Source organism: Biomphalaria glabrata, chromosome 7 (assembly GCF_947242115.1).
Source record: "Biomphalaria glabrata chromosome 7, xgBioGlab47.1, whole genome shotgun sequence".
NCBI classification, from domain to species: Eukaryota; Metazoa; Mollusca; class Gastropoda; family Planorbidae; genus Biomphalaria; species Biomphalaria glabrata.
In genome coordinates, this window is record NC_074717.1 from 47,671,734 (window position 1) to 47,681,147 (window position 9,414).

The 9,414-nt window shown below is 38.0% G+C and overlaps 1 long non-coding RNA gene across 3 annotated transcripts; it reads right to left on the reverse strand.

The window, feature by feature from the left end:
* Positions 1–181: 181 nt before the first annotated feature.
* Positions 182–8,931, reverse strand: LOC129927288 (uncharacterized). Of its 3 annotated transcripts, none has more exons than XR_008778947.1 (3): positions 2,409–2,788; positions 637–795; positions 182–285 (listed from the first exon to the last, which is right to left on the reverse strand). It is a non-coding gene; the product is annotated as an uncharacterized LOC129927288 (long non-coding RNA). The 3 variants fall into 3 exon arrangements; XR_008778948.1 differs by lacking the exon at positions 2,409–2,788 and adding an exon at positions 8,768–8,931 and having other exon boundaries at positions 188–285; XR_008778949.1 differs by lacking the exon at positions 2,409–2,788 and adding an exon at positions 7,142–7,273 and having other exon boundaries at positions 188–285.
* Between the last annotated feature and the right edge of the window lie 483 nt (positions 8,932–9,414).

Sequence of the window (9,414 nt, forward strand, 5' to 3'; positions counted from 1 at the left end):
ATATATTCTCAAATTGCATGCAAAAAAAAAAACAACAACAGAATATAACTGAAACATTAAAAAAAACAAAAAAAAACTTGCTAGATCAGTAGTTCCACAGCTTTCCTGTTCCTAATTAGCATACTTCAAATGTAAGAATGAAATTAAATGAAAAATGCCTAAATCACAATGAATGGATTACTTGCCTTAAATAACACTTTGTAGCATAACACTTTACACATGTTTTAACTTCTGACCAGTTCCTCACAAGTGATGGTTCTAATCATCTGTTAACTAGACATTGATCTGAAAATGTTCCAAAATTTAATTATGATAATGAATATATAAAACATTGGACTATGAAATCAGAGTTGTTAAGTTTTTTTGAAGATAAAATTTCAACTTAACTATTAAAAATAGATCTATAAAAACTATATGAAGCTAAATGAGTTATTAATTAACATAATTAAATAATTTCAATTAAAAACATGCTCAATTTGCATGCAATAACACAAAAGATAAAGCAACACAAAAAAAAAAAAAGAATGAAACTTACAGATATTTGCTTTGCTAAATCAGTGGTTTAATAGCTTGCCCTTGCTTATTAAGAAAATTTTATGACACAATGACATTAAATTCAAAATTGTTAAATTCTACCTTTGTCAATGACTTCTTGCCTTAAAGAATGCCAGCGTCCTTGATACACCAATTTTTTTTAGCCTTTTTATTTACTGTCTGCTTCTCAGAGGTAATAATTTCTGGCAATCTGTATGATGTTCCCTTTTTATATTACAAAGAAGAGATCTGTGTTTTGATCTGAAAAAAAAAGTTAAAAACTATTTATTACAACACTCCTGTTTAAAATATAATTGGTTGCTAAATTTTTTAAACACTATTATTATAGCTTTTATATAGCGCTACTTTCATGCCTATAGCATGCTCAGAGCGCTTTGGTCCAATCTTATTTGTGGACCAGTGGGGGGGAGGGGGTATCCAGGAATTGGTTTTCCGTGCTGCCTTTAGGCGCTCAGTAAACGCAACTCTGCCCGAGTCGGGTGTCGAACCTCGAGCCCCCTTCTAGGTAGCCAAGACAAGCCAAGTTCAAGCGCACTTAGCCTCTCGACCACGCTTCCCACTAGATCTAAGTTATATTTCTAGAATAATAAGGCACCATCTTTAATACAAAGGACTGTGAAGGTTATGGATAAGCAAACAGTCTTTAATACAAAGATTATGAATGAGTGAAACCATCTTTAATACAAAGATTATGGATGAGTGACACCATCTTTAAAACAAAGATTATGGATGAGTGACACCATCTTTAATACAAAGATTATGGATGAGTGACACCATCTTTAATACAAAGATTATGGATGAGTGACACCATCTTTAATACAAAGATTATGGATGAGTAGGCCTGCAGTTTTTCACATGGCTATGCAGACCAAGTTGTCAATGCATATTTTGACACAAATGAACAACTTAAGACCTAAAATTTAAACTAAGTAACTAGTTATGTTATTAAGGCAGCATTTTCTTTTCGCAAATATGATAAGTACAAAGTAAGACCAGGCCTAGGATACATTTGATACAGGTAACAATAACACAACAGTAGTTAGATGTTTACTAGATCTAGAATTCTCTCTCTCTCTACTTTATATATTAAAGTAAAGTTCCCCTTTCAGACCTTGTGGTCTATAGGGCAGATGATGTAAAGGTCATCTGATTCTGTGGCCTACGGTTAACGAGGGTGTCATGTGGCCAGCACAACGAACAACCGCCTTTACTTTTCCCCAACTAATGTCAGGTACCCATTAGAGCTGGGTGGACTCAGAGGCGCCCAAGGATCCTGATAGAAAAATCCCAGCCTTCACCGGGATTCGAACCCGGGACCCCAGGTTCAGAAGCCAAGCGCTTTACTGCTCAGCCACCGTGCCTCCATATAATATATTATAGCTTTTATATAGCGCTACTTTCATGCCTATAGCATGCTCAGATTATATATATATATATATATACTATATATAGAGATCTTTAGCCTAGAAATATATAGTAATAAATATGTAGATCTAGGCTTATAGACCACTAGAATCTCAATCTAGATTAGATCTAGATCTATCTAGACTTCCTAGATTCTAAGAGTCTCTAGATCTAGATACAGATGAGCCGGTTATCGTGATGTAAGCAAATTTACTTTATCTAAAAGACCAATATTCCCTATATGAGTGAATAGTCTATATCTATATTAAAGTCTATAGCCTATACATCTCTAGAATCTAGACATAAATTAATCATGTTATAAAATCTTTGACAGAATTACCATTCATAAAGTTGATTAAGAGTTAGTTGCCAAAGCAAGTAAATATTGACTAGATAATAAGATGGCATTACTAAATTTAAATTAGATCTAGAAGACACTGCAAACAAACCTGGAACCGAAGATTAGACACAAGGGACATAACGAGGTAGGCAATAGATAGGATTAGCCTCATAGGAGAGTCCCATTTCATTTGAATGCTGGCAACACACTGAGCTCTATTCACTTCGACCGCACGTGACCAATAGGCTTCTGTGTCAAAACTTGACCGAGATTAGGTCTAATAGATTGGGATTGGCCAGTTTATCCGAGACATGTGCATTTGTTACATCCGGAACTAGATAGACCCACACTTCGATGTTTAGTTGCTATGACACAATAGATCGCTTAAATTACTCTGACCCGTGACCCCTCAATACACATACACACAATATACTAACCAGTGGTCGGCAAACTCGTCATCCAAAAGAGAGCAATATAAACAATACAAAATTGAAGTTTGATCAGAGTTAGTAGCCCTGGAGACACTTTTATTTGAAATAATTAGGATTTAAAGTACAATCTCGCGACTACCGTTACCTTTGTCTTAGGTTGGGGGGCCTACATCAAATTAAACTTAGTATTATACCAGGGCCGGATTTACTTATAGGCAACACATGTTAGAACTATAACTTCCTCACAAGCTACGGTCTGCGGGCAATTTCTGTGCACGGACCAAAGGTTTGGAACTCACTCCCCATTGATCTCAGACAGACATGCTACACTAAATTCAAGAAGAACATTAATAAGACATATCTGTTTAAAACTTTTTATTTAGATTAGTTTGTGTCATTTTAGCTCTCCTGTTAATGTTTGTAATGGCCTTGAGCCTACATTTTTTGTTTGTTAACTGCTCGAGTCGGGTGTCGAACCTCGAGCCCCTTTTATAGGTGGCCAAGCAAATTTAAGTTCAAGCGTTCTTAGTCTCTCGACCACGCTTCCCAGATGTGCCGACAAATTCGATGGTTAGATTACACAAAGGATTGCGTAATAACATGTCCTTTTTTTTTTCACTAAATTATTATGTTTGTTTGTAAAATGTTTTACATGTTTCGGATGTTCATTCAGAGTTGAAGATAATTTACTTCCTAGTCCAAACCGTCCTCAGGACGACGGGAGAGGGGAGCGAGCTGGGTTTGAACCCGGGACCATCGCGAACGACAGTCCAGCGCGCATACCGCACTACCATCCTCGTAAATAATCCCCCATCGTAAATAATTAATAACCATTCCATCAAATATTGACTATGTTTATGACGTTGTTGATCTTTTTTAAATTAGCATTACATGTTCGTAATAAAAATAAAAGAGCTGTCATCTACAGATCGTTCGTTATCTCTGCACAGTGAATAGTGAATAATAAGATGATTTTTTTTTATCGGTTAAAATTGAAGCTTAAAATGTTTCTCTCTATAACCAACGAACTTTGTCATAGGGCAGAATATCTGCATCATAGACACACACTCTCTCTATAACCAACGAACTTTGTCATAGGGCAGAATATCTGCATCATAGACACATACTCTCTCTATAACCAACGAACTTTGTCAAAGGGCAGAATATCTGCATCATAGACACACACTCTCTCTATAACCAACGAACTTTGTCATAGGGCAGAATATCTGCATCATAGATACACACACACACTCTCTCTCGCTCTACTTCAATTAAAAATTCTTAAAATGTGCGAAGATAAAGATCACTAGATACAATTCAAGTAGGCTTACTTTGCGAATTTCGGGAATTGTTGAAATCTAAACTCTTATTTTTCCTAATGGAATTAATTTTAAAAGCACTTAGTTATAAAATTTGCTAAATCTACATCACGTATTAGTCATTCAATTGGAAATTAATCCCAAAATTATTCTATTATATATGAGTATTGTGTATTGGAATGATTGCATGCCAAATGCGATCTTTAAACCAAGCGTAATGAAGGATGGCGTAACAGAGACCCCCCCCTCCCCCATGCGCTATAAAGATCAAATGAGGCGCCATTTTGATCGAGGCGACAGAGAAAAACAACTGCCAGAAAAGAATACATTTGATTAGAGTAGCACAATGATCAAAATCACTCAGAAGGTTAAAAAGTAAAGTAGCAATACTACATGACACTAGCTGTACCATAATTTACAAACACGAAAGGTCATCTGTCTTCATCGAGAAGTCCATACAAGTCTAACTTTTAAAACGCTGGTTGTGAAGTCAATAGAAGTCTAATTTATAAAACGCTGGTTGTGAAGTCTATAGAAGTCTAACTTCTAAAGCGCTGGTTGTTAGGGTGTATGTGTTCCGTGTGTGAATGGTGTTCGCATTTGCATCTATATTGTTATTGTTACAGTAGTTACTTGAGGTGGTCAAAGACAAAGACAGTTCTAGACAAACAATTTCCATTTGATTGGATCAATAAAAATTATCTTGTCTGAAAGTTTTCTGAAAACAAAATAAAATACTCAGAAAGACAGCAGGGTAAAGCACATTACTTGTTCCACGTGCTAGGACAAATGTGTACAAGTGCTCCTTCTTCAATGGTGCTATTAGAGCATGGAATGGGTTGTCTGAATCAGCCAGGAAAAGCAATGACTTGGAAAATACTAAATCACTAATTAACTAGATAACTGGATTCTCAAAGGCCGCAATTTTCCTTTGAAGTAACGTCTGTAATTCATCAGATAAGACAGGCGCAGTCGACGAAAAAAAAAAGAACGTAGGCCTCAGAGAACCTGCTTTTTATGCATAAGTTGTGGCAAAATATGCAGGTCGCAATTGGGTCTGCTTTGCCACGTTAAATGGGGCATTCATCTTTAGTCACACAATCTTCGGAATCAAAGGCAAAGAGATGAGTATGTATAAAGTTACTATGAAGCAAGCAGCTGGTGATCTCGTATGATGTAACCTTTTCTCACTGCTCGCTGCCACAACCGTGACCTCCGTGACCCCACAACACACCTGACCAGAGATTGATGTGCTGTTAATGAACAGATGCCCACTGTTGCAATAGGGCAATACTTATCCATTCTCGCCCCATCTCTTCATTTGTATGTGTTGAAAAAAAGAGGGTGCGAGTCAACACCTACGAAATAGAGACGGAGGTCGGTCTTCACGACTGGTTTAAAGTCCGCGAGATTGTGGGCGCCTAGCTGGATCTCAGAATTCAGGGTCAGGTCTAAACTTGTATCAACTACATGTTATAATAATGGGGAAATGAACAAAAGTAAAACATGTAGAAAATCGTTAGAAAGCATAATTAGACTTTTTTAAAAAAAAACTGAATTTGTGGAACTACTCAATGAAAGCAAACATGCTTTGTCTCCCTTGTTTTTAGTACCGGTATTATAAAAAGTATCTTTTCAGACCTCACCATTTGTAGGTCAGATGATGTAAAGGCCATTGTTTTCAGGGCCGGATTTAAGTGAGATCATGCCGGGCTATAGCCTCTATAAAAAAAGAAAAATATTACCGAATTATGACGGGTCTGAACTTTTTTTTTTTGGTCAAACATTCTATTTGTATTTTTGCCACGACAATCTTAAGTCGGTTGGCAACATTGTCGTGATTAACTAGTGGCCGCTGGTTTCATGCTCATGAGTCTTTAATAATAATAATAATATGTAAATGTAGCTCCGGATTTAAGTACCGGTATTGTTATTTATAATAATCATATAAGTCTTTTTAAAGCTTTTCGAAAAAGTGTATGGGACAAAATCCTGCCCCGGGGCCTGGACGCATTTTAATCCGGCCCTGTCTGTTTAAAAAGCCAACGCTTAACGATAGTTCCATGTGGCCAGCACAACGACCAACCTCCTTTACCCCGCCCCATTAATGCCAGGTACCCATTAGAGTTGTGTAGACACAGGCGTCATAATTATCACGAAATTAAAAATACCAGTCGTCAGAAATTCTTGCTGAGAACCATAGGAAGCCAAGTGCTTCACCAAACAGGTATTTATCCCCCCCCCCTTTAGGAGTTTTTAGAGCGGATAAAACAAAGTGGAGCTGGGGTTGTAGCTCATAGTGCACCCACCCACGTTCCCCTGTGTCGACCAACTGACATTTATACTGTTACGAAGTGTCCAGTTCGACTGACCCATCGAACAGTTCCGTCTTAGTCTTACAGGTTTTCCCGCGCCACAGACGTCTGCCAGTCTACCATCACAACCGTCTATGAAGTAATCTTCTATGCTTGAGATTTTTTTTTTCTGGTTGCGCTACATCGAAGAAGGCGTAAGTCACGGAGAGTTCATAAGGCTGTCTTTCCACAGCCAACGTGATATGACACGGAGTTCACGGTCTTTCCCGAGCGGGTCCTTCGCGATCAGTGCAGAAGTCGGCTCAGTGCAAAACATCGTGATTTAATATAGACCACGGCGACTCGTGCCAATAAGTTAATGGTCTTACCCAGTGCTTTTTATTTTTGTAAAAAGAAACTAGATGCCGGCACTCAGTGATGGATTGCCTTACTTTTAACTATTTATAAATTAATAATAAACGTTAAAATACAAGAAAAGCAATTTTTGGCCCACATTGAAAAAGGTGCCGGTACGCCGTAGCGGTGCGTACCGTCAAAAGAAAAGTAATGGTCATACCATATCGCCCCCTTTCCCAAAATAAACTATTCCAAATCAAATCAAAATAAACTATTCCAAATCAAATAATCTTTTACCTACAATCACTGACTGGTATATTGTTAATTACCAACACTGATTCATTGCTACACTACTGATTACCTACAATTGTGTAATCATCCTCTTTTTTGAAGCAACGACTGTATTAGATAAGATAAGAAAGATATTGATTGGTACATTACCTAGTAGGCTATTTACAATCATTGATTGGTACACAGCCATAAATTATGAGCCGATTTTTTTAATCTATGTTTTTAAAGACATTTATTATAAACTTGTTATGTTGTCTCTGATTAGATATTCTAACTCCCCCACCCTTAGCGACGACAGTAAAACTTGACACTCAGACATGACAGGAAGCAAGAGTTGTCGCGTGGGTGTGCAGACGTCTGGTGGCCTTATTCTTTTCCCTACGTGTACTAGCACAAGGTCAAGGTTATTAATGGTTGGAGATGTCGTTGCATACTTGGTGTTGCTTTGCAAGAGACATGGAATCTTTCCAACCCAATAATATTACGATACCGCTACTACAATAAATTGTAAAAATTTCATATTCAAATAGATCTATATTTCCCGGTGTTGAAAAAACGAAAACTAAATTTCTAATATGTAGCTTATTGTTATAACAATTAGATCTATAATATCCCCACACCGTTTTTCAAGTCTAGATTCTAGACTAAATCTAGGTCCATAATTTCCCGGGTACGCTGTTCTGCCTCATCGTGGCACCTGGGTGGAAACGGCTACTTGAGGGGGTAGCTAGGCTAAATGAATGGCGAAACATAACTCCTGTGGGGATGCCCACGGGTAGACGAGAGTCCACCTCTTGAACGGGCGGGGTTGTAAAAAAAAGTCCCCACAAACCTGTCACACATATATGCGCTGTTCATCAAAGGGACCGTTACATAAATGGTGAGTCTCCCACGGTTAGCTTGGTATAACGAAGGAAAATGACGAAGGCTCCCGGTGTCATCGGCCTTCGGCCATGTGCAGCCAAGCATGCGTCGGGGGCCAAAGGCATTGGAAACAGCAATGCTTTACATATGCATTGACTCGGGTCTCTCTCAAACAGAACTGTGTTCTCACAGGGTTTTTTTTTTGGCGTCCAAACAGGTTTTTTTTTCAAACTTAGAGCTCGAAGAGCCTTTGGCTCAGCCCTTGGACATCAACAAGGTCCATAACTTAACACATAAATCAATCTTCCTAGCTTACCATTATAAGATTCTAAATAAAGTGGATCTTGTTGCGCAACCTTATATTATCTTATATCTCAATATCTCAATCAAAACTAAAGTGTGCACGACCGATATTGAACTACTATGTAACAATCTCAGGCTATACTACCTGCAGAGAGAGTTTACACAATTTTACGTCATACTTGGGTATATAAAACCCACAGCCAATACAGAGAAAGCAGCAAAACATATACCCGGTACTAAACAGTGTACATATAATTGGGACAAAAAGTTCTGATGCTGTCCGACTAGTTATGGGAGATTTCAATCATCTTTCGTTAGCTCAACACTTGCCAACACATAGTCAATATGTTAATTGTCCCACAAGGCACGATAAAACCTTGGACATTTGTTATAGCAACATAAAAATGGCCTACACATCTCGATCGTTATTTCCCCTCGGAGAGTCGGACCACACTTACACCCGTGTACAAATCGGTTTTAAAAACAAAAAAACCCTAAGTACAGTCCATTCAGTCATGGTCTGACGACGCTGTTTTACAGCCACAAAGTTGCCTGGAGCAAACAGATTGGGACATGTTTGTAAACAACTGCCCAGACAGATGAACTTACCACAACTGTTAATTCGTACATCCAGTTCTGTGGAAACTATAATTTATCAACGAAGAAAATTAAAACATTCAGTAATAATAGACCCTGGACTTGGCCTGGATGACCAACATAAAACAAAACATTCCGTCATCGAGAATTCATAGAAGTCTATTTATAAAGCGCTGGTTATGAGTGTGTATGTGTTTTTCGTGTGTGAATGTTGTTCGTATGTGCATCTATATCGTGCATCTATATTGTTATTGTACAGGAGTTGCGCTGAGAGTGTCAATTGTAGTCAAACTGAATTTCCATTCGATTGGATCAATAAAGTTATCATACATATTAACAAACGTTCCTCAAAAAAGGAAAATAATTACGTCATATCACGTGTCAATCTAGTACCAAGCATCTGCAGTCAACCCCGCAACGTGTCATACAGCCCAAAAGTATCTCCGTGCTTCAACACAGCCATCGCGTGTGTCCATTAGCGCACGAGTTTCTCGTCAAAATAATGCCAACATTGGCAAGACTGCACTGGGTCGGAAATAAGGGAAGTAATTCAAGACATTATAATCGTTTAATAAAGGCCTGCTACCACTGTAAAAAAAAAATATGGCAGACAGAGAAAGCGATTAGAAAACAACAAAAAGAATGGACGTGCCTGTCTT